Source organism: Mesocricetus auratus, unplaced genomic scaffold (assembly GCF_017639785.1).
Source record: "Mesocricetus auratus isolate SY011 unplaced genomic scaffold, BCM_Maur_2.0 contig_4127_pilon_subseq_1:72071_obj, whole genome shotgun sequence".
In the NCBI taxonomy this organism is placed as follows: domain Eukaryota; kingdom Metazoa; phylum Chordata; class Mammalia; order Rodentia; family Cricetidae; genus Mesocricetus; species Mesocricetus auratus.
In genome coordinates, this window is record NW_024429346.1 from 26,625 (window position 1) to 52,206 (window position 25,582).

Here is a 25,582-nt window from a genome sequence, read left to right on the forward strand (position 1 = left end):
AGTTAGTGAAGCACTCTCCACTCAGATTGCGCTCAATTCGCATATTCAGCTGAGGCTCCTGAAGTTAAATCAACAAACTGCATCACTTCAGGAACAAAGTGGTGCTCTGTGGATAGTGAATCTCTCTTCCTCCCTCCCTTCCTCCCTCCCTTCCTTCCTTCCTTCCTTTCCATTCTTCCATTTCCTTTCTTTCCTTCATGTTTGAGGTTGTTTATATTTAATCTTAGAAGTCCTGTACCTCAATAAGTTGAAGAGGCTGTCCTTCAGCTCACAGAGATCCGCTTATCTGTGTGGCTGGAATGTTGTGATTAAAGGTGTGCATCCCCACTCCCATTTGGATTGATTTTCAAACATTTGTTGGTGGTGAGAGTGAACCCAGAGCCTAGAGCATGTCAGGTAAGCTCTCAGATTCACGGCTACATTTTAGCTTCACTTTTTAAGAAGATAAAGATATGTGTTACCTAGGCCTAGTTTTTACCTCTCTAAAATTCTATAGCCTTTCTTCCTATTTCAGGGAACCATAGATATTCACCACCAGCCCAATCTTTTATTTTAGATTGTTTTCAAACTTGAAGCTAATCTTGAATTTTTTAAACAAATTTTTAAGATTTATTTATTATGTATACAGTGTTCTTTCTGCATGTATCCCTGCAGGTCAGAAGAAGCTACCAGATCTCATTACAGATGTCTGTACAACAACATATGATTGCTGGATATTGTAGTTAGGACCTTTGGAATATTAGCTAGTGTTCTTAACCACTGAGATATCTCTCCAGGTCCCTAATCTTGGAATCTTCCTCATCAGTTTTCTATGCTTTTGTAGAAAAGTAGGGATGTGAGATTGAAAGAATGAGAAGACAGATACTTGTGACCTTGGGTTTGGAGAGGTTGACCACAAAGTGCTTGCTTTTACTATCTTATCCAACTCTATACACGTTGTATTCATTTATGAGTGTATATTCACTATATACAGACTGCTTGTATGTTTATTTCATAAATATTATATTACTAATACTGTTTCTTTGGGAAGCCTGAGGATGCAGTGTAGAGTCTGAGACATATTGCACATCATACTTCCAAGGAATCATACCCTCATGCCTTCCCCTGGATTATTGTGAAAATATGTCTTGTGCTAATAAATTAAGCCTCATTATTAAAAGGATAAATTCTTGAAGGATATGAATAACAAAACAGGCAGAGATAGCACAAACCTCTAATCCTAGCACTCAGGAGACAAAGGCAAGTGGATCTCTCAGTTAGAGGTCAGCCTGGTCTAAAGAATGAGATTTCACACAACAAGGGATACACAGAGAAACCCTGTCTTGAAAAATTACTCAGTAAATGATGAATAATAAATTGATGTAAGAAAACAGAATCAATGCTTGGTGGTGATGGTGCATACCTTTAACACCAGCACTTGGGAGGCAGAGGCAAGCTACAAGGACAAAGATCTTACTGTGATGTATTGGGTCTAGGGGAAGAAAGGGGATGAGCAAAGAAAACTTACAAATATTTTAAAATTTGTTTTACACTGTAAATGGGTATTAAATTATAAGAGGAAACTAACTGCAATTGCGTGTTGAGTCTAGAAACCTGGACAAGGTCAATGGCTATATAGTTCAAGATTAGCCTTGCCCATTTTAACCCTGTCTCCAAAAGCTCAAATGAACCAAAGAAACTAATATGCAAATTACTATGAATGCTCAATTCTCATTAAAACAAAACTACACCAGATGTAAACATATTAAAATGTATCCTTTGAATATTGAAGCCATCATCTGGAAATGTAGCTTAGTTGGTGAAAAGGCTATACCAGTATGTACTAAGACATCCAATGGAGGGGAAGTGAGTTACCTGATATGGTCACTGGTTTAGAGCTCCTATTGCCAGCACATGTTTATATGTATGTGTGTGTGTGTGTGTGTGTGTGTGTGTTGTGTGTGTGTCTGTGTTTGTGTGTCTGTGTGTGTGTCTGTGTGTGTGATTTCAGTGGCTCTGTGTGTGTTTTGTTGTGTTTGGTTATTTGAGTGAATAGGGAATTTCAGAGTAGCCAAAGGCTACCAAATTAGCTTTTGTCTCAAATCAAGAAAATAAAAACCAAACACAAAACAAAAATACACCCCATGAATAAGTTGCAGGTGTGAAAGAGCTGAGATGGCTGTCAGGAACCTGGAGTCCTCCATAGCCAGAAGCTTATTTGAAATAATGACTTGATGAAGGAATTCAGAATCATCAAGAGTAAGATGGACACTTTATCTCAAAGTGTAAATCAACAGAAAAGCATGATGGGATAGAAATCAACCAAAAACTAATATTTATTAATACCCCAGTGTCATCTTGCATGGGGTGCATACTCTTTGTATTATCATTCAATAAGCTGAGGTGGGAGGTTTTCTGTGAGTTTCAGGCACAACCTGATCCACACAGTGAGAAACTATCAAACAACAACATCAAATTCTAAACAGAAAACCGTGGTGCTTTTCTTGAAGAAAACAGTAGAAACCAAGTGCCTCAAATGGTCTTTTTTTCTTTTTTCTGAAATGGTCTTTTAGAACAAATTACTTAACCAGCAATCCTAACAAGGCTCCATAATTAAGGTACTTGCTCCTATGAAGACTTAAGTTTGATGGCTGGAACCCAGGAGAACAGACTCCTGAAGGTTTCCTATGAACTCTATATGGGCATGATGGCAAATGCGCCTACACCTATAATTAATTGAAAAAAACCATTTATGTGCTGATATATTATTAATAATTTAATAAAGAATACCTGAAGGATCAAAATTCAAAGACAGCCATACTACTCAGCTGTACAAGCTAGGCAGAGTTGGCACACATCTTTAATCCATTGAATCAGGTGAAAAGGATCTCTGTGAGTCAGAGGCCACCCATGGCTGCACAAGCTTGAATCAGTCTGAAAGATAAACAGCTCATAGGAAGGTGATCTCAGCACTAGGGATCATGCTTCTTCAATCACAGCACTAAGTAAACACCAAAAGCAAATAGTCTCAGGTGTGGATCTATTCTTAAGCCAGTTTGATGTGAGAAAGCAGTGTTAGGTGTGGAGGAGAGATCATGGAGACAGATCACCCTTCAGCCTGAGATAGAAAAAGAACTAGTTACTTGGCTACTATGCTTCTCTGATATTCAGTTTGCAGGTTGAACCCCAATATCTTTCTCTGGGTTTTTTATTAATTTGTGTTATATTTTTTTAAATTTCCTTTCCCAAAAGCAGGGAACCACTGTGCAAAGACTGGTCTCTATGACATCTCCTGGGCACATGTGCAGGACTGCCACATCGGCAGCCAATGAGAGAGGGATGCAGTATCAGGATTTTTATGTCACCATTGCCTATGATTAGCTTCTACCCCAGTGGGGAAAAAAACAGGGCCTCTAACAATGAATGGAACGAAGATACAGAAGGAAGGAGCAATTGTTATATCAAGGTTACTTGAGGGAAAAATCCGGAAAAACGATTCAATTAGAAATCAAATGAAGCTGAGAAAGTTGGTACACACCTTTAATCTCACCACTGGAGAGGCAGTGGCAGGCAAATCTCTGTGTTGATGGTTAGCCTCATCTACAAAGTGAGTTCCAGGAGAACTAAAGTTACATCTCAAAACCCCAAAAAAGCGAAAAAATCCAGACAGGAAGGAACGATGGAAAGAAGAAAGAAAGAAAGAAAGAAAGAAAGAAAGAAAGAAAGAGAGAAGAAAGAAAGAAAGAAAGAGAAAGGGAAAGAATCAAATTAAATTCTGTGTCTGTGATGTGTTCTCCTCCATACATGTCCTAGAGATCAATCTCAACTCACCATGCTTAGTATGTGACTTTACATACTGAGGCATCCTGCTGGCCTATCCAGTTTTTTTAAAGAACCATGTGAGGATTTTATGAATTAGGCACTGGTATCTTTTTCATCCCATATTCTTCCTCCTCCAAATACTCTCTTGCCCTTTCCTACTCAATTTTATGATCGATTCCTTAGCAGTCTCTCTCTCTCTCTCTCTCTCACACACACACACACACACACACACACGCACACACACTCACACCTACAACACCCCCACCCCGCACACAACCTATAAGTACACACAGCCAAGCTGCTTTAGTGTTACTCATACACACAAGTGTAGGGAAGATAACCAAATGAATAAGCAATCAGGGAGATGGTCCCAGATTACTGGTACTCACTCTTTTAGCAACTCCTTTTATTTTATTATTTTTAAATTTAAATTAGAAACAAGTTTGCTTCACATGTCAATCACAGGTCTCTCTCCATTTCCCTCCCCTTGTCACAGGCCCTCACACTAACCTCTCCAACCTCCTAATCCAAACTACTTTCCCCTGGGAGGGTGAAGCACTCCATGGGGGGGTGTTCATATTCTGTCTTTGCATCCAGGGCTGGTCCTAGAACCTTCCTCAAGAATCTAGGATGACAGTTCATTTCTCTTTGTAGGATGGGCACCCAAAGTGTATTTGCATGCCACAGATAAATACTGATCAACTACCCAAAGCCCCATAGATTTCCTAGGCCTCTTCACTGACACTCACATTTAGGGGGTTTTGATCAGTTCCATGCTGGATTCCCAGGCATCAGTCTGGGGTTCAAGAGCTCCCCCTTTTTCAGTTCATCTGATTCTGTGAGTTAAACAAGCCCAGTTTTTACCCCTATACTCATCAGTCCTCCCTCTCTGTCTCTGGGTTCCTTCAGTTCAGTGTTTGTTTTTGTCTCCCTCGGATTCCATCAGTCATTGGTTGAAGGTTCTGTTTCCCAGAATCTCTGCCAGTAGGATTGTATGATGGTACTCCCTGGATCCATGTCTAAATTCCATATATGAGTGAGTACATACAATGTTTCTCTTTTTGTGACTGGGTTACCTCACTCAGGATAGTTCTTTCTAGTGCCATTGAATTGTCTGCAAATTTCAAGATTCCATTGTTTTTTCCTGCTTAATAGTACTCCATTGCTTAAATGTACCACATTTTCTTTATCCACTCTTTAGTTGTGGGGCATCTTGGTTGCTTCCAGGTTCTGGTTATTACAAATAATGCTGCTACGAATGTAGTGTAAGAGGCATCCTTGTTGTATGAATGTGCATCTTTTGGGTATATACCTACAAGTGGAATTGCAATTTATTCCTTTATCCCACTTTTTAATTGGATCATTTGGTGTTTTGCAGACTTGCTTCTTGATTTCTTTGTAAAGTTTGGAGATCAGTACTCTGTTAGATATGGGTAAGTCAAACTATTTTCCCATTCTGTGTGCTGCCTTTTTGTCTTGTTGACTTTGTCCTTTGCCTTACAGAAGCTTCTCAATTTCAAGAGGTCCCATGTATTAATTGTTGACCTCAGTGTCTGTGCTACTAGTGTTATATTCAGGAAGCTGTCTCATGTACCAATTCATTCAAGGGTACCTCCAACTTTCTCTTCTAAGAGATTCAATGTGGCTGGATGTATGTTGAATTCTTTGATTCATTAGGACTTAAGTTTTCTGCATGGCGATAGACATGTATCTATCTGCGTTTTGCTACATGCCATAATCCAGTTGTGCCAGCACCATTTGTTGAACATGCTTTCTTTTTTCCACTATACTTTTTTAGATTCTTTGTCAGAGATCAGATGTTCATACACATATGGATTAATATCAGGGTGTGCAATTCGATTCCATTCATCTACATGCCTATTTTTGTGTCAATACCAAGCCATTTTCAGGACCATAGCTCTATAATAGAGCTTGAAATCAGAGATGGTGATGCCTCCGGATGTTGCTTTGATGAATAAGGTTGTTTTGGGAATCCTGATTCTTTCTTCCATATAATGTAGATTATTCTTTCTTTCGTGATCTGTGAAGAATTGTGCTGGGATTTTAATGAGGATTGCATTGAAACTGTAGACTGCTTTTGGCAAGATTGCCATTTTACTGTGTTGACCCTACCTATCCAAGAGCATGGGAGCTCTTTCCATTTTCTGGTATCTTCTTCAATTTCTTTCCTTAAACACAAAAATTTGTTGTGATACAAGTCTTTCACTTGTTTGATTAGGGTTAACCCAAATATTTCATGTTGTTTGTGGTTATTGTAAAGGGTGATGTTTCTCTGATTTCTTTCACAGCCCATTTATAAATTATGGCTAAAGTATGTATAAAGTATGGCTACTGATATTCTAGAGTTGAACTTGTATCCTGCCACGTTGCTGAAAGTATTTATCAGCTGTAGGAAATCCTTTGTAGAGTTTTTATGGGTCAATTATGTAAACTGTAGTATCATCTGCAAATAGTGAAAATTTGACCTCTTCCTTTCCAATTTGTATCCCCTTGATCTCCTTTTGTTGTCATATTGCTCTAGCTAGAACTTCAAGAACAATATTGAAAAGATATGGAGAGAATGGACAGCCTTGTCTTGTTTCTGATTTTAAAGGAATCAAGATGAGTTTCTGTTCATTTAGTTTGATGTTGTCTGTTGATTTTCTGTTTATAGCTAAGGTAAGTTCCTGTTATCTGGGATGTCTCCAAAACCTTTACCATGAAGGAGGGTTGGATTTCATCAAAGACTTTTTCAGCATCTAGTGACATAATCATGTTTTTTGTTTCTCATCTTGTTTATATGGTGGATTACTTCGATGGATGTTTGTATGTTGAAACATCCCTGCATCCCTGGAATGAAGCATACATGATCATGGTGGATGAGTTTTCTTATGTGTTCTTGGATCCAATTTGCCAGTGTTTTCTTGAGTATTTTTGCATCAATGTTCATGAGGGATATTGGTCTGAAGTTCTCTTTCTTAGTTGTATCTTTGTGTGGCTTAGGTATCAAGGTTATTGAAGCCTGGTAAAATGAGTTTGGCAAAGACCTTTCTGTTTCTATTGTGTGGAGTACTTTGAGAAGAATTGGTATAAGATGACCTTTGAATGTCTGGCAGAATTCTGCACTGAGGTCATCTGGATATGGATTTTTTTTGGTTGGGAGATTTTTGATGAATGCTTCTATTTCCTTAGGGGTTATATGTCTATTTAAATTGCTTATCTGTTCTTGATTTAATTTTTGCAGGTGATATCTAGGCAGAAAATTGTCCATTTCATTTAAATTTTTAAATTTTGTGGAGTACAGGTTTTGAAAGAATTACCTGATCATTCTGTGGATTTCCTCAGTATCCATTGTTATGTCCCCCTTTTCATTTCTGATTTTGATATTTTGCATGTTCACACTCTGTTGTTTTGTGGTTGGATAAAGTTTTGTCTACCTTGTTGATTTTCTTAAGGAACCTACTATTCATTGCACTGATTATTTGTATTGTTTTCCTAGTTTCTACTTTATTGGGTTCAGCTCTCAATTTGATTATTTCCTGGCATCCAGTCCTCCTGGCTGAGTTTGCTTCTTTGTGCTCTAGAGATTTCAGTTGTGCTGTTATTTCTCTAGTGTAACTATTCTCCAGTTTCTTCACCTTGGCACATAGTGCTATAAACTTCCCTCTTAGCACTGCTTTCAAAGTTTCTCATACATTTACGCATGTTGTATCTTCAATGTCAGTGAATTATAGGAAATATTTAACTTCATTTTTTATTTATTCTTTGACCAAGGAATGATGCAATTGTGCATTGTTCAATTTCCATGGGTCTGTAAGATTTCTGCAATTTCCATTGTTGTTAAATTTTAATTTAATTTTAAGGCATGGTGGTCTGATAAGATGCATGGAGTTATTCCAATTTTTTATACCCGTTGAGGCTTGAGTAACTTACTGTTTGTCCAGGTTTTCAATTTCCAACATTCCTTCAGACTGTGTTTTGTTTATTGCCCCTATTTCACCTTTCAACCCTTGCACTGTTTGAAATGTTTCTTGCAATTTTTGCTTTGTTTTCTCAACTCGTTCTTGCATTTTTGGTGTGATTTTTCTTCCATTTTTTAATGGATTTTCTCATCTTCTTTGAGAGCCTCTATCATTTTCATGAAGCTGTTTTTAAGGTCTGTATCATCTGCTTCATTTGCATTAGGCAGTTTAGGTTGTGTGGTTGTAGAGTCTCTATACTCTGGCGGTATCTTATGGGTTTTTCTGCAACTGTGTGTGTTTTTATATTGTCTCTTTCCAAACATTTCTTCCAATGCATGCAGAAAAAGTCTCTTCCTCTCCTGGAACATGTGTGACCACGGTTCCTTTGCAGTGGATGAGAGTAGATCCAATACTCTGGTGGCTTTCCTCTTGCATGGATAGATACAGTCCAAGTACCAGTGCCTTGGTAATGTTTGGGAAAGCTGGACTCTGTGGGAATGGGATCCACAGTGTGCAGTCCTAAGGTCTCTGATGGTTCTGTTCCACGCAGGGAAGGCAGGCTGGAAACAGTCCCATGCATACCTAGCCTGTCTGGTGGGTGGACAGTGGGACTTGGAAGCTGGCAGTCTCTGGGCCACCTGACTCCTGCCAGAATAGGTGCTGCAGTACACAGTACCCTGGCCTTGGCTATTTGTGCTGGGTTGTTTACTTCAAATTGTTTTATTTTTGGTGGTTTGGCTGAATTTCAAAATTGTTTTATTTCTCTTATTTTGTTATGCTTCGTTGTGGTGATATACACTTTAAGGTTTATTAAAGCTTGCCTGAGGATACAGAAAGCAAAGCCAGCCTCAAGCTATATAGTTCGGACAATGGGGATACATACCATTAATCCCAGTAGCCTTAGAGCAAGGCAGATATAGTATACACCTTTAATCCCAGGACTCATGATAAAGAGGTAGACAAATCTTGGTAAGATCAAGGATACAGACTACTCCTACAAGCAACATCTCTCACAAAATTGATCTCAGCACTTGGGATCACAGGCCTTTAATCCCAGCACTAGGGTGGTAGAGACAGGAGGATACGGCTGGACAAAGAAAGGAATTTAAGGAGAGCATAGAGGAACTGAGAGCTTTGTCCTCTGGCGATTTGTGGAAACTGGATTGCCCTATCATCTGGGTAGAGGTAATATCTACTGGAAATTCTGCTTTGCTTCTCTGATCTTCAGCTTGAAGCTTGAAGCTTGAACACCAATATCTGTGTCTGGGTCTTTTATTTTTTGAGCTACAAACTAGCACACAATATAAAGGACTGAATTAATTTAAAAAGGCAATAGCCAGTGGGTTTGAAGCCACTGGGCCAGGCCCTAAGCTGAGTTGCTGGTGGGACTACCCCCTGAGTCCCTGCCTGCACAGCTAGGTTTTCTTTTTCCCTAAGTCTTTGAGGTACTGTTAATTTTTTGAGATGTAGATTTGCTAGACTGTGTTCTGCTGCCACCAAAACTCAGGAACTTTTCCAGTTTTTCACAGTTTCTCACTCTCTAAGTTCAAGCACACAAGGTAGATCTCAAATTCAGATGTTCACTGATATTGTCAGCAGTTTTGATATATTAATATGAAATTCTTTTTTAAAATATATTCTTCCTTTATTTATTTTGTATACTTTCTTGTGCCTGCATGTCAGCAGAGGGCACCAGATCTCATTCCAGGTGGTTGAGAGCCACCATGTGGTTGCTGGGAATTGAACTCAGGACCTGTGGAAGTACAGTCAGTGCTCTTAACTGCTGAGCCGTCTCTCCAGCCCCTTTAATATGAAATTCTTAAAAGAAGAGATAAGTTAAAAATGAGAAGCTCTTTTCCCACACTAAAGAATGGAAAACACTATTAAAATGAAGAGAATTAGGTTTTGGAATTATTACCCAATGGATTGTTTAAAAATAGAACTATTAAATGAAGGGATAAGCAACTAAACAAGGATAGGTATACTTTTATTGTCTTTTTCTTTCAACAACATACTCTTTATTTTATGAATTTTATTTAAATTATAAGCAAACTTATTTTACATATCTATTCCACTTCCCTCTCCCTCCCATCCTCCTATTGCACCTATCCTCCCCCACCATACAATGCATCATCTACTCCCCAAGAAGGATGAGACCTTCAATGAGGGATTATCGAAATCTGTCAAGTCATTTGGGGCAGGGCCTATGCCATCCTCTGTGTATCTAGGCTAAGAGTGTTGGGGAAGTCCTGTGCATTTGTCAATAAAACACTGTCTGGCCAATAGGGAATCTAGTTAGGAGAGACTAGGAGTCCAGGAGGACTCTGGGAAGGAGAAACACGAGAGTCGAGATGTAACCGCCATGGGGTAGGAAGCCCGGAACTATTCTCAGGTAAGAGAAATATTTAGATTAACAATTATGGGGTAGTTACTTAAGTCAGAGCTAGCCAGTAAGAAACAAGCAAGGCCAACAGCTTCATAATTAATATAGCCTCTTGTGTGTTTATTTGGGACTGATGCGGCTCTAGAACCATGTTGGCGGGAAGGCTTCTCTCTCAAAGGAAAAAGCTTCTCTTTTCAAGTGGTGTCAGGAGTGGGATTGAATTTCCACGTAAAACAACAAAAGCTTTAAAGGAATTTTAGAAACAGAAGAACAGAGAGAAGCAAAGAATTTTGGTAGCAGCATTTTTCTCAGGTGTGCTCTGTTTTGCTAGCAACAAGCCGAGATTCACGTGGCTCGCTTACTGGAGTCTTCCTGACTCGGCATAAAAAGAAAAAAAAAGAAAAAAACAGCAAGGTTCTTTTAAGAGACTCTGCTAACGATTGAAAGGTGTGTACATACAGCTGGAAGTGGCAGCTTTTGCTGGATGTCAGCATGGACTGAGGCGGTAAGCTGGAATCACGCTTATGCCCACCATCTTGAAAAACACAAAACAAAAGAAAAAAAACGGCAGTTTAAACAGCCGCAGTTTTAACAGATAAGACACGTGGCCAGAAAAACATAAAGATTTACAGTAAAGTCAGACTTGGATGAAGAAAAACCTCTAAAGGTTTACAGTGTGTTTAAAAATACACGTAAGATTGAGAGAGAATATAAAGAAGCCAGCTGTTGTGGCGTACGCTGGTAGGAATTGCTCCAGAGGCAGAGGCAGGCAGATTTCCAAAGAGAAACCCTGTCTCAGAGAAAAATAAATAAAAGTGAAAGAAATAGAGTAATAATAATAATAGATAAACAAATAAGCCACGTAAAGATGGAAAATACACAGAGTCTGGATACTGTATGCTATTGTGTTTTTCAGTTTTTTGATTGCTCAGGAAGGAACAGCTACTAAAGTACACTTGATTATAAATGCTGCTGAATTAATCCAACTTCTATCTTTTGAAAATGCCTTGACTTCACAATTTAAGTATAAGAATATGTTACTTGGGAAAGGAGATTTTACTTATGTTTCTACAGAAAATGAAAAGCTGAGGATTCCTTCCAGGCTTCTGTGGTTTGACGAACCAAGACCCCCGGAAGCAGTGGACCAGGTGTTCCAACAACTGAAACAGCTAAGATGATGCAGCTTTACAGACCACGAAAATAAGGACTTATACAAGTTTCTGAGTTTTGTCATGATCCCCATGGTATAAACAACGCCCCCTTCCAGCATGAAGCAGTTTGGAATGAGTGACGTCCTAATACCCATCTTGTTTATAAATCTTTGTTTTTATTTAAATGGGGTTGTTTATAATTGGCTAATGATCACAGCCGATCACTTGTTAATGGTAAAAAGGGGAATTATGTTATGGATATTGTTTTTCATTTATTGATACAAATTCGAGGTCAATTTTGTGATGTGTATATTTCTCCTCTTGATTTTGTGCTTATACTGATCTTTTAAAATGTAATTCATAATTGAATACAGACTATAGATAGTTACTTATAATAGAATTTATAGTTAGGTAAGTTAGGTTTTCTAGACATACAGAAATACATTTGAGATAGATAGTCTTCAAACCTTTCAAAGACCTTCAGAAAATGGCATTTAAAATGGTATAGGGTTTATCTTGACAATGAGAAATGTCTGCTCCTGGCAGCACCAATTACATCTAAGATGGGCATCGAAGAAACTTGTTGTGGAGTTTGCTTTCAACATGGCAAGATTAGCCATTTGGGCAAGAAACTACTCTTGCCTGTACTGTTTGACTGTTGCTGTCTAAACTGGCCATGCAGGACCCACAGGAAAGTGACTGCTGAACTCAGTCTTACATGGTTCCTGACTATGAAAGAGGCTATGAGACTTCCTGCAGAACACAGAAAAATGACTGACAGATTGCCAATGCAGATGGACATTTTGAAATTTCCTGCTTTGCTGAGAAGTGTTCCAGACACATTGTGGCCTATGGGCTGAAGATGGATGCCCCAACGTTACAGAGGAACTTCGGGTGACTGTCCAGGCAGTAAGATATCTCTGTCAATCCTAGTGTTTACATATTATCCTTCTGTGGTCTTTGATGGAATTGAAGACAGATAGTTATAGTTATAGTTTTCCTCAGTTATGATAAAAGATATGCTACATATAGAACTTTAGACTCACAAGAATGGTATGGATATTTTCCTTAAATCTTGCTAAATGTTGACAAAATATTGAAACTGTGTTCTTACTTGATAACTGTTCTGTTATATACAATTTGACTATGTTAAAGTTAAGACTTTTCTTTTTGTATAAACAGAAAAGAGGAGATGTTGGGGAATTCCTGTGCAATAAAGCACTGTCTGGCCAATAGGGAATCTAGATAGGAGGGACTAGGAGTCCAGGAGGACTCTGGGAAGGAGAAACACGAGAGTCGAGATGTAACCGCCATGGGGTAGGAAGCCAAGAACTATTCTCCGGTAAGAGAAATACTTAGATTAACAATTATGGGGTAGTTACTTAAAGCAGAGCTAGCCAGTAAGAAACAAGCAAGGCCAACAGCTTCATAATTAATATAGCCTCCTGTGTGTTTATTTGGGACTGATGCGGCTCTAGAACCAGGCTGGCGGGAAGGCTTCTCACTCAAAGGAAAAAGCTTCTCTTTTCATAAGAGAAAACCCCTTCATGGGAAATTGTCTCCCAAAGTCCGTTTGTGCACTAGGTATACATCCTGGATCCACTTCCAGAGGCTCCATAGACTGTCCAGTTCTCCTAGCTGACACCCACTTACAGGTGGCCTCATTTGGTGCTATGTTGGTTACCCAGCTGTCAGACTTAGGTCCATGTGTTCCCACTTGCGAAGGTCAGCTTTTTTGTGACTTTTACCATCAAGGTTTTGACCCCTTTGCTTATCAATCCTCCCTCTCTGAAACTGGATTCCAGGAGTTTGGCTTAGTGCTTAGCTGTGAATCTCTGCTTCTGCTTCCATCAGCTACCCGATGAAGGCTCTAGAATGGCATTTAACATAGTCATCATTATAGGGGAAAGACATTTATGTAGCCTCTCCACTATTGCTTAGATTACTAGTTGGCTTCATCCTTGTGGATCTGTGAACATTTCCCTAGTGCCAGATTTCTCTTTAAACCTATAGTGGTTCCCTCTATTGATGTGTCTCTTTCCTTGCTCTCCTCTATTCCTTTCCCCTATCAATCATCCTGATCCCTAATATTCTCCTACCCATTCCACTTCTTCCCTCCTCGTTCTCCTAACTCCCTTTCCTTCCCCCATGCTGCCAATTTGTTCAGAATCCCTTGTCCCTTTCTTCTTCACTGGGGAACCATGTATGTTTCTCTTACATTTTCCCGTTTTCTAGCTTCTCTGGAAGTGTGGATTGTAGGCTGGAAATCATTTTCTCTATGTCTAATATCCAAGTATGAGTGAGTATGTATAATTTTTGTCTTTCTGTGACTTGGTTACCTCACTTAGGATGGTTTCTTCTACTTCCATCCATTTGCTACAAATTTCAAGAGTCCATTGTTTTTCTCCAATGAGTAGTACCACATTTTCTGTATCCATACTTCAGGTGAGGGGCATCTACGTTGCTTCCAGGTTCTGGCTGCTATGAACATAATTGAACAGATGTCCTTGTTCTTTTGGATAATGTTGCTGTTTCAATAATTCTTAGGTTTCTCAAAAAAATTGGTTGATATAAGGTTTAAGTGAAGGGGTAAACTGAGCTCAAAGGATTCACTTCTAATAATTTTAAAGTCAAGGGACCTGATCCACATTCAGTCCCCTGCTTTAGCATGCATGACAGGCAACAGAAAAAACATGTAGTCCTCTGACACAAGGAAACACTAGAATTTTTGGCCTTCCAGAGCCTAGAGACAAAACTAAACATAAATCTGGATCCCCGAGATGTTATTTCTTGGGAACTGTTTGGCCCCAGAAGAAACTCTAGGGGGGACAAAAACCTCCCTTGTAGTCTCCAGGATATACTTCTGAAAACTATTGGTCTCTTTGTACAACAGGACACCTGCAAGTAAAAGGCAATGACGTAGAAACCACAGAATGTTCCCTCTCAGAACTGACCAATGAGAATAATTGGTACACAGGTATTTCGTTCCAAAATATGACTGAGAAATTCTCCTAATTGTTCCCAAATATCAACCAATCAGAAACCAAGCCATACCTAATGAAGTAATCCTGTAAATTTTGTGTATAAAACCTAGCAGTAGACAGGGAACTTCACTTCCTCTGGAGGCTGCTGTCACAGCTAGCCAGACAGGGTCTCTGTTATGTTTAGATGAACAATCATTAAAACCTTGCTTTTGCATTTTGGTGGGTCTTCCTGGTGGAAGAATGATTGTCAAAACAAGTCAGGACAGTCCATTGAAATCCTGCTTTACAGAAAAGTATGTAAAAGATGCTAGCCCTATATGCCAAAGATAAGATTTCCCAACACTGAATAAGAACCTTGGGTGTCTATCTATGCTGCCAGTTATTTTGTACGTCGCTTACTTGCACTATCTGCTTACTCAGATAACATTACTTACTACTCGGGTCTTTGAAATAATTGAAGACTAGTTATAGTTTGCATTAAAAGACTCATAAAAGAAACTCACTAAAGATATGTAAAGTGTAAAAGTTTGAGAGACATTAAAAGATATTTTGATAATGCAAATTTGACTAGAAAGTAAGATAGGTACAAGAATTTTACTCAAGAAGATAAAATAGATAATGAACTATCTTCTCTGAATTTGTCAAATGCAAATGAACTAGACGTTGTTGATGAAATTTTTGCCTGTATATATTGTATATAATTATTGTTCTTATTGTATATTTTTTCTTATGTTATTTGTAGCCTTCTTCCTTCTGTTTTGTTCAAGACATAGAGAGAGAGAGAGAAAAGAGGAAGAGGTACAGGTAGGTTGAGTTTTGGGAAGAATATAGGAGAGCAGGATGAGGCCCACTTCACCATCAGCCTGGGAGCTGGCAGTTGTAAGACAATGTTCACTAAAAACAATACAGTGCCCTGAGCAATAAGTTCCTGATAAGAGCTGGTCCACTGAAATGCCCTAATCTTGACCTTTGCCAAAGACTAACTGCCTCTTCCTGACACACCCACAGCTGCCTCTGGTGTCAGGGTATATATAACCAGCCAGGGTAGGAATTAAGGAGAGCCTTCTTCAGGAGCCTTCTGGAAGCCTTCTTGAGGGTTTCTTTGCACTGTCTCTGTGTCATCAATCCTGTCACACTCTGCACATTTTCTGATAAAGGCTGCACAGTGATCACGGCAAGCCAAGCCAGGTTTGAGGGGAGATCTAGCACTAGTGAGACGTCCAGAAATCTACAAGAATGACATCACCTTGCAAACTAAGCAGAAGTGGAGATATTACATTATATGTCACTTACTAATAATGATTTTGATGACTGTCTTACATACCATCCAGTGACAGACAGAAGCAGAGGCAGACAGTAAAAGCTAAAAACTGGACTGAAATCCTGGAACCCAGTGACAGAGACGGAGGACTGAAGAGCAAACGGTTCAAGAATGGTCTGGTGAAACCCAGATGAAAGACCTCGGCATCAAAGCACCGGGCACTGAACCCTCTGCCCAAGAACTGGGGCCAGACCACTAGATGCTGAGTGATCCTAATTGTTGAGCCACCTCCCCATCCCCCTATTTACAACATTTTAAATTATGTTTCATCTCATATGAGGATTTTGAAGCCACGAGTAGATGAAAGTGGACAAGTTGCAGATTTTTTTCTACAAACATGATTACCTGTTTAGACAATTTTTGTGATACACAGAAAAGTGATTACTGGCTTTTGAAAAACTATTACATAAAATATATTTTATAACAATGTCATGGTATCTACTTTTACACTTAAATGTCAAATGTCAGAAGCAGTGGTATATCTTTGACATCCTGGCTACACTTATCTACATAACACTTACAATGACAGCTGGAAGTACACAGAAAACATATTCCTATGTACTCAAATGTGCATTTATGGATACAAATATATGGATATAAAAATATGGATATATATATATATATATATATATAATTTCATATTCTATGCACCACAGTTCCCATATTCATGTTAGGGCCATGCAAAGCCTAAAAATACATAAATAGGTGAGTATTAATAAACTCCATATACAAATACACAATAATCAATGTAGAGTCCATTAAAGCCAATTATTTTATGACCTATCCTGTCATTGCTTTACCAACATTTAACAATCTGTTAGGGACAGGTTGTTGTGATTCACCACTTTAATCCCAGCACTCTGTAGGCAGACGTAGGCCAATCTCTGAGTTCAAAGCTATTATAGTCCAGAGTGAGTTACAGGACATTCAGGGATGTATGGTGAAACTGCTCTTACAGAGCACCTGGGTTCAATACCAGCACCCACAATGCACCTCACAACTATTTGTAACTCTAGGCCTAGGTATAATATATAAACACAAAGGAAATATCGAAGAGGATAAAATAAATAATGGAGAATGGCAAAGAAACTTGCAGTGAGACCAATAAAATTCATTGTCCACACAATTAGATATTGGGGGTATTTTTTAATTTTTCAATAACTTTCCCTGTGTTTGATGAGTAGAAGTTTGTGAGTTGTGTCACTACAGGAAATTTTGTCACATATCAAGGTCTGAAAGTGGAGTAATATTTAGACTAAAGAGTAAAATTTTTAATGAACTGTAAGAACAAGTTACCCTAACATGGCATAGTGAAACCCGGCTTTAATCCTAGTATTAGGAAGGAAAATATAGCTGGATCTCTGAGATCTGAGCCATCCTGCTCTAACCAAAGTGTACCAGGAAAGCCTGGGATACAAAAAGAATCCGGTTTTACAAAATGAATAGAAGAAATAAAATAAAATGTAGAAAAGAAACAAGAAAAGAGGATTTTATTTTTGAAATAAATATGGAGTATATAAATAAAGAGAAATTCTCAGAAGATAAAACACAAATAACTGAACAACTATTTTGAACAATTTTTTATACAGATATTTTCTTTATTTGAGATACTTACATCTTGGATACATCAAAACCAATTTCTGGGAGAGGAAAAACAAAATCAGAACCCACATAGAAAAACAAAGAAAACAGTAACCATCTGGATATAGCGAATCCAAGAGGATATTCTCTTTTTTTGAGGGATTTTCTTGACAGAATTTCTCTGTATTGCTTTGGTGCCTGTTATGGATCTCGACGTGTAGACCAGGCTGGCCTTGAACTCAAAGAAATCTGCCCAGTTTAACCTTCCCAGTGCTGGAATTAAAGGCTTGAAGCACCAATGCCTGGCTGAGAATATACTCTTTTGTTTTGTTTTGTTTAACTTGACTTTTTCCATATTTTTATTTAACTTTTTATGAATGTCACTTTCAGTTCCCTCTCCCTCCCCTCCTCCCCCACCCAACAATCCTCCCAATGCCTCAATCCCACTCCTTTCCCCCTCCACTCCCCATGGAGGGGAAGAGCCTCCATGAGGGATTTCCAGAGTCTGACACATCATCCCGGGAATGTTCCAGGTTCTTCCTCACGTGCCCAGGATGAGAGAGCATCCTTCCATGTGGCATGGGCACCCAGATTCGCTCTGTATGCCAGGAATAAATACTGCTCCACTCTCCAAGGTCCCACAGATTGCCAAGGCCTCCTCTCTGTCACCCAGGATCGGTGGGAGGATGTCTGGTCAGTCCCATGTTGGCATCCCAATCATCAATCTGGGGTCCATGTGATGCCCCTTGTTTAGGTCAGCTGCCCCTGTGGGCCTCGCCAGCATCATCCCTATTCCCTTCATCATCAATCCTCTTTGCAAGTGGGTTCCAGGAGTTCAATTCGGTTCACAGCAGTGGGTGTTTGCCTCTGTCTCCATCAGCCACTGGATGACAGTTCTAGGATGGCATATAAGGCAGTCATCATTCACACCACCATGGGAGGGCATTTAGTGTATCCTTAATGTCATTTGGTGTCATTCCTGTAGATCTGTGAATATCTCACTAGTGCCAGGTCATTCCTCCAACTTATAATGGTTCCCTCTTTTATGGTATCTCCAATCCGTTTCTCTTCGATACTCACCCATGCTCAACCTTCCTACTCTTCCATGTCGTCCTCTCTCCTCCTCTTCTCTCCCTCTCTTTCTTTCATTTCCTTCTGCCCTCTCCTTCTCCCCCTCACCAATCTAATTAAGAGATTGCATCCCATAGCCCTTCTCTGGGTTATCATACATATCTATCTTAGGGTCCTCCCTGCACCACAGACTCTCTTGCGGTGGGATAGTGGGCTGACAATGCCCTCCTCCATGTCGAAAATCCATATATGAGTGAGTACATACCATGTTTGTCTTTTTGTGACTGGGTTACCTTACTCAGGATGGTTTCTCCCAGTGCCATCCATTTGCCTGAAAATTTCAAGATTCCATTTCTCTATGCTAATACTTCATTGTGTAAATGTAACACAGTTTCTCTATCCACACTTCAGTTGAGGAGCATCTAGGTTCTTTCCAAGTTTTGGCTATTACAAATAATTCTGCTATAAACATAGTTGAGCAGATGTCCTTATAATATGAGTGTACATATTTTGGGTATGTGCCTAAGAGTGGAATTGCTGGATCTTGCAGTCGACTGATTTCCATTATTCTGAGGAATCTCCATATTGATCTCCAAAGTGGGTGCACAAGTGGGCATTACCACTAGCAGTGGAGGAATGTACCCTTTTATCCACATCCTCTCTAGCATACAGTGTCATTAGATTTTTTATTTTAGCCATTCTAAAAGGAGTGAGATGGTATACCAGAGTTGTTTTTATTTGCATTTCCTTAATGGCTAAAGATGTTGAGCACTTTCCCAAGTGTATCTTGGCCATTTTGGACACCTCTATTGAGAACTCTCTATTAAGTTCTGTACCCCATTTTTATTGGATCCTTTGGTGTTCTGGAGAGCTGCTTCTTTAGTTCTTTTTAAATTTTGGAGATCAGTTCCCTGTCAGTTGTGGGATTTGTGAATATTTTTCCCATTCTGTGGACTGTCATATTGTCTTGTTTACTGTGTCCTTTTCCCTGCAAAAGCTCCTCAGTTTCAGGAGGTCCCATTTATTAATTGTCGATCTCAGTGTCTGTGCTACTGGTGTTATGTTCAGGAAGTGGTCTCCTGTACCAATCCGTTCAAGGGAACTTCCCAATTTCTCCTCTAGGAGATTCAGTGTGGCTGGATTGATGTTGAGGTCTTTGATCTATTTGGAATTAAGTTTTGTGCATGGTGAAAGATATGGATCTATCTGTTGTCTTTTACATTCCAGAATCCAGTTACTCCAGCACCATTTGTTGAAGATGCTTTCTTTTTTTCCATTGTATAGTTTTAGCTTCTTTGTCAAAGATCAGGTGTTCAAAGGTGTGTGGGTTGATATAAGGGTTTTTTTTAGCCTTTCGATTTCCACCATTACCTCAGCTTGTGTTTTTCTTATTGTCTCCATTTCAGTTTTCAGGACTTGAACTGTTTGAATTGTTTCCTTCATCTGTTTGATTGTTTTTTTCTTGGCTTTCCTTAAGAGATTTGTTGATTTCTTGCATTTTTTGGTTTGTGTTTTCTTCCATTTCTTTAAAGGATTTTTTCATATCCTCTTTGAGGGCCTTTATAACTTTCAGGATGTTGTTTTGAAGGTAATTCATTTCTGTTTAGTCTGTGTTGGTATTTTCAGGTCTTGCTGTTGCAGAGTTTCTAGACTCTGGTGGTGTCATACTGTTTTTTCTGTTGTTAACTGTGTTTTTATATTGCCTTCTTCCCATCCTTTCTTTCAGTGGGAGTTTGTGGGTTCTCTTCCTCTCCTGGTGGGTTTGGTTCTAAGGATCCTTTCCAGTGCATTCAATCATGTCCAATACTTCAATGGGTGCAGGTGGTTTTGGGACACTCTCAAGCACAGGGCAGAGACCAGAGGGTATTTAAACAACAGGAAGAAAATTAAGCACTTAGGCGTTTATGCACCAGGAAAGGACTAGAAGACACTGAAGACTGATGTTTGGGCAGATTCAGGGCGATCCTTCCGGAGGTCCTCTCTAAGCAACTGTCACAAGAGGTGCACGGCTTGGCACATCCGTAGGAAGGCCACCAGACTTACAGCAGTCAGTCACCCCTTGTTGGGCAGCATCAGCCCCTCCAAATTCCATAACCACTTCAAAATTCATTGTGTGCAATAGGCTGCTGGAAGTTGACATTGGAAAAACCCAGAGTTCAGTGGGTGATCATATTCCCGCTGTCCCAGATTGACAGCACTGGCCCTGCAGGATTGAACTTGTCATACAGCACGACTTTGGTGATGTCCAGGTACAGGTCGCCCATGTACAATGAGGCCATGGGGTAGCTACTGGCTGCATCATTCATCTCCCCACCTGTGAGGAGCCACCCTCGCTATCGCTATCGCCATTAGAAGATGGCGCTGACATCTGCTGTCAGTTGGAGTTCACCGTTTAAGCTGTGCCTCTCCCGTGGCGTCATCTGGGGTGATGAGCAAACCACCAATCCCGGCTCTACACGTCTCACTCGGAGCTCCTAGGCTTATATAAGGGGCTGGGTTTCTTAGCTTGGGGTCTCCCTCTCAGAAGCTGATCATCTATCTCTCAAGATGCATTAAAGCTTTACTGCAGAAGGATCCGAGTGTCCTGCGTCGTTCTTGCTGGCGAGACGGTAGCGCGGGACATCTGGTGCCGAAACCCGGGAACTCTTCAACATCGCCGGCGCCGCGGGAGACCCCTCGGAAGACGGGGCGGATTCAGAACTGCAGGGACGTAAGTTCAGAGAGGTATGCTTTATCCTGAACACCCCTTTTCTCGACTTTGGCCTTAGTTTGTCATCACCGTGGGACGGGTCAGTGGAGGCTTTGGTGCTAGTCCTGTTTGTCCTTCTTCTTCATCGTGGCTGGTGCTGACAGAACGGTGCTGTCAGTCTGGTAAAGGAGTCGAGCGCCATTTTTTAGATAAGCCGCTAGCGCGATGGGGTTGTCACAGTCAGTGGTTACTGCCCTACAGACTGTGCTAAAACAAAGAGATCTTAAAATTGCACCACGAACACTTCAAAATTTTGTGAAGGAGGTAGATAGAGTGGCACCATGGTATGCTTGTTCCGGGTCCCTCACTGTGGCCTCATGGAACAAGCTAGGTAAAGAACTAGACAGGAAGCATGCAGAAGGAGATCTCAGCTTAGGTACCAAAGCCATTTGGAAGCTAGTTAAAAACTGCTTGGAGGATGAGGCCTGTCACCCTGCTATAATAGAAAGTCAGGGAACCTTAGAGGAAGTTCAGGATAGCATGTCAGAAACTGAACGGAGTGAGAGAATGGGAGCTCGCAAAAGGAAAGACATGTCTAAGAAAAAAGGCCCTCCCAAGAAGTTAAGAAAGGGGAGAGAAAGAAGGGAGTGATCATTCACCCCCTAACAAATCTAAGAAAAAGAAAAAGCCAGAATCTAGCCTATACCCTACGGTAGAGCTAGAAGCCTTGGAGCTAGATAATTCCGATTCTGACACTCTGGATTCTAGCGAAGAAGGTGGTCTAGAGGAGGAGGTGGCACGGTATGAGGAAGAAAGATATCACCCTGATAGACACCGGCCGCTGAAAACAAAAATGAATGTGAGGCCACCGCCTATAAATCCGGCGGGCTCACGCCCCTCGGCGCCTCCGCAGTATGAGCTTCGGCTGAATACTGGTACTGACTCCTTTTTACCTTTAGAGGAACGGAGAAAAATACAAGTGGCTTTTCCAGTATTCGAGAATGCGGAAGGCGGAAGAGTACATACCCCCGTAGATTACAATCAAATCAAAGAATTGGCCGAATCCGTTCGTAATTATGGGGTCAATGCTAACTTTACCACAATACAGGTGGAAAGGCTTGCTAATTTTGCCATGACTCCCACTGACTGGCAGACGACAGTGAAAGCAGTGCTTCCCAACATGGGACAATACATGGAATGGAAGGCTCTCTGGTATGATGCAGCCCAGGCACAAGCTAGAGTTAATGCCACAGCTGAAGATGAGAATCAGAGGCAGTGGACATTTGAAATGCTGACAGGTCAGGGTCAACATGCCCTTAATCAAACCAACTACATCTGGGGCGTCTATGGTCAGGTGTCGGCCGCCGCTATTAAAGCATGGAAGGCCCTCACAAAAGGGGAGAATCCAGTGGACACCTTACAAAGATTGTCCAAGGACCCCAAGAGCCATTTTCAGACTTTGTGGCCAGAATGACCGAGGCCGCCAGTCGCATCTTTGGTGATTCAGAACAAGCTATGCCCCTGATTGAGCAACTTGTCTATGAACAAGCAACCCAGGAATGTCGAGCGGCTATCGCCCCTCGCAAAAGCAAAGGTTTACAAGATTGGCTCAGAGTGTGCAGGGAGCTGGGGGACCCCTAACCAATGCAGGACTAGCTGCCGCCATTTTACAAACGCACAGGCGTAGAGATTTATCTAATCGAAAAGCTTGTTTTAATTGTGGGAAAATGGGGCACCTTAAGAAAGATTGTCAAGCCCCTGAAAGAACAAGAGAACTGGAGCTTTGCCGTCGTTGTGGTAAAGGTTATCATAGGGCTAGTGAATGCAGGTCAGTCCGGGATATGAAAGGGAGGCTTCTGCCCCCTATTGAAGAACCCAAGGTACCCCAATCAAAAAACGGGTCACGGGGCCCATGGTCCCAGGGCCCTCAGAAATATGGGAACCGATTTCAGAAAAGCAATCAAGAGGAAGTAGAGGCTTCCGAGGAACCCCCGGAATGGACTTGCGTGCCGCCTCCGACTTCTTACTCATGCCCCAAATGAATGTTCAACCGGTCCCAGTCCATTCCCCTGGACCTTTGCCCCCTGCCACCATTGGGCTTATTCTGGGCCGTGGCTCCTTAACTTTACAGGGACTCATTATATATCCTGGGATTGTTGACCCGTATCATAAAGAGGAGATTCAAGTTCTCTGTTCTAGCCCTCGGGGTGTATTTTCTATAAAGCAGGGAGATAGAATTGCACAACTGGTGTTGCTGCCCTCCCTCGGGGATGGAGAAACCTACACTTTACAAAAAAGGGCTATGGGATCTTCTGGAAGTGATTCAGCCTATCTGGCTATACCCCTAAATGAGAGACCTACAATAAAATTGTTAATTAATGGAAAAGAATTTGAAGGGATAATGGATACGGGAGCAGACAAAAGCATTATTTCACTCCATTGGTGGCCGAAGTCTTGGCCCACTGTTGTTTCATCTCATTCTCTACAAGGTCTTGGATACCAGTCCTCTCCTGCCATCAGTGCCTCAGCCTTAACCTGGCGGAACGCTGAGGGCAAACAGGGATGTTTTACCCCCTATGTGTTGCCACTCCCTGTAAATTTATGGGGACGGGATGTGTTACAAGCCATGGGCATGACCCTAACTAATGAATACTCCCCCAGGCATCAGCCATTATGGCAAAGATGGGGTATACAAAGGGTAGAGGCTTGGGTAGGCAAGAACAAGGCAGAATAAAACCCATTACGCAACATGGAAATCGGGGTAGAAAAGGACTGGGTTTTATTTAGGGGCCGTTGAGGCTTCACGACCCATACCATGGAAAACAGAGGAGCCGTTATGGGTCTCTCAATGGCCTCTATCCTCTGAAAAATTAGAGGCTGTCACAAGATTAGTGCAAGAACAGGAACGGCTGGGGCATCTAGAGCCTTCTACCTCCCCATGGAATACACCAATTTTTGTTATTAAGAAGAAATCTGGGAAGTGGAGATTACTCCATGACCTGCGGGCCATTAACAATCAGATGCATCTTTTTGGCCCTGTTCAAAGAGGCCTTCCTTTGCTTTCTGCACTTCCTCAAGATTGGAAGCTTATTATTATAGATATTAAGGATTGTTTCTTCTCTATTCCACTTTACCCACGGGATAGACCAAGGTTTGCCTTCACTATCCCTTCTCTTAATCATATGGAACCAGACAAGAGATTTCAGTGGAAGGTACTGCCGCAAGGCATGGCCAATAGCCCAACAATATGTCAGCTGTATGTGCAGGAGGCTTTGGAGCCAATTAGGAAGCAATTTACATCTTTAATCATGATCCATTATATGGACGATATTCTTATTTGTCACAAAGAGTTAGATGTTTTACAAAAGGCTTTTCCCATGCTGGTGGCTGAATTAAAACAGTGGGGATTAGAGATTGCCTCAGAAAAGGTTCAAATTGCAGATACAGGCCTCTTTTTGGGCTCAATGATTACTCCCAAAAATATAGTTCCTCAGAAAATAGAAATTCGCAAAGACCACTTACAAACATTAAATGATTTTCAGAAACTTCTGGGAGATATAAATTGGTTGAGGCCCTTTTTAAAAATTCCATCTGCTGATCTAAAACCCCTCTTCGATCTCCTGGAGGGTGAGCCTCATATCTCCTCACCCAGAAAATTTACCCCTGCCGCCCACCGAGCCTTACAGATGGTGGAAGAGGCCTTACAGGAAGCACAATTACAACGTATTGAGGAGTCACTACCTTTTAATCTGTGTGTTTTTAAGACAGCTCAATTGCCAACTGCAGTCCTGTGGCAACATGGACCATTACTTTGGATTCATCCAAATGCTTCCCCTGCTAAGATTATTGACTGGTACCCTGATGCTGTTGCACAGCTCGTGCTTCGCGGAATAAAAGCAGCTGTTACGCATTTTGGCAGGGATCCTGATTCCTTGATTGTGCCTTATACTGCTGCACAAGTTCAGACCTTGGCAGCCACATCTAGTGATTGGGCAGTTTTAGTTACTTCCTTTTCAGGACAAATTGATAATCATTTTCCAAAGCATCCAATTTTACAGTTTGCCCTAAACCAGGCTATAGTGTTTCCACAAGTGACAGCTAAAGACCCACTCCCAGATGGGACTGTGGTGTACACTGATGGATCAAAAACTGGTATGGGAGCTTATGTGGTCAAGGATAGGGTTATATCTAAACAATATAATGAAACTTCACCTCAAGTTGTAGAATGTCTGATAGTACTGGAGGTTCTTGAGGCTTTTCCAGGACCCCTCAATATTGTATCAGATTCCTCTTATGTGGTTAATGCAGTTAATCTCCTTGAGATAGCTGGAATAATAAGATCCTCCAGCAGAGTTGCTAACATCTTTCAGAAGATACAAGCTGCCTTGTTAAATAGGAGATTTCCTGTTTTCATTACCCATGTCCGAGCACATTCTGGACTCCCAGGTCCCATGTCCTTAGGGAATGACTTAGCGGACAAGGCTACAAAGCTGGTGGCCGCTGCCTTGTCTACCCATGCACAAGCAGCAAAAGAATTCCATCAGCGCTTTCATGTGACGGCTGAGACCTTGCGCCGTCGTTTTGCTCTATCCAGGAAAGAGGCTAGGGAAATTGTTACTCAATGCCAGAATTGCTGCGA

At 40.9% G+C, this 25,582-nt stretch overlaps 1 long non-coding RNA gene across 1 annotated transcript; it reads left to right on the forward strand.

The window, feature by feature from the left end:
• Positions 1-204: 204 nt before the first annotated feature.
• LOC121137953 lies at positions 205-1,572 on the forward strand. Its single transcript, XR_005875209.1, has 2 exons — positions 205-396; positions 655-1,572. It is a non-coding gene; the product is annotated as an uncharacterized LOC121137953 (long non-coding RNA).
• The last annotated feature ends 24,010 nt before the right edge of the window (positions 1,573-25,582 follow it).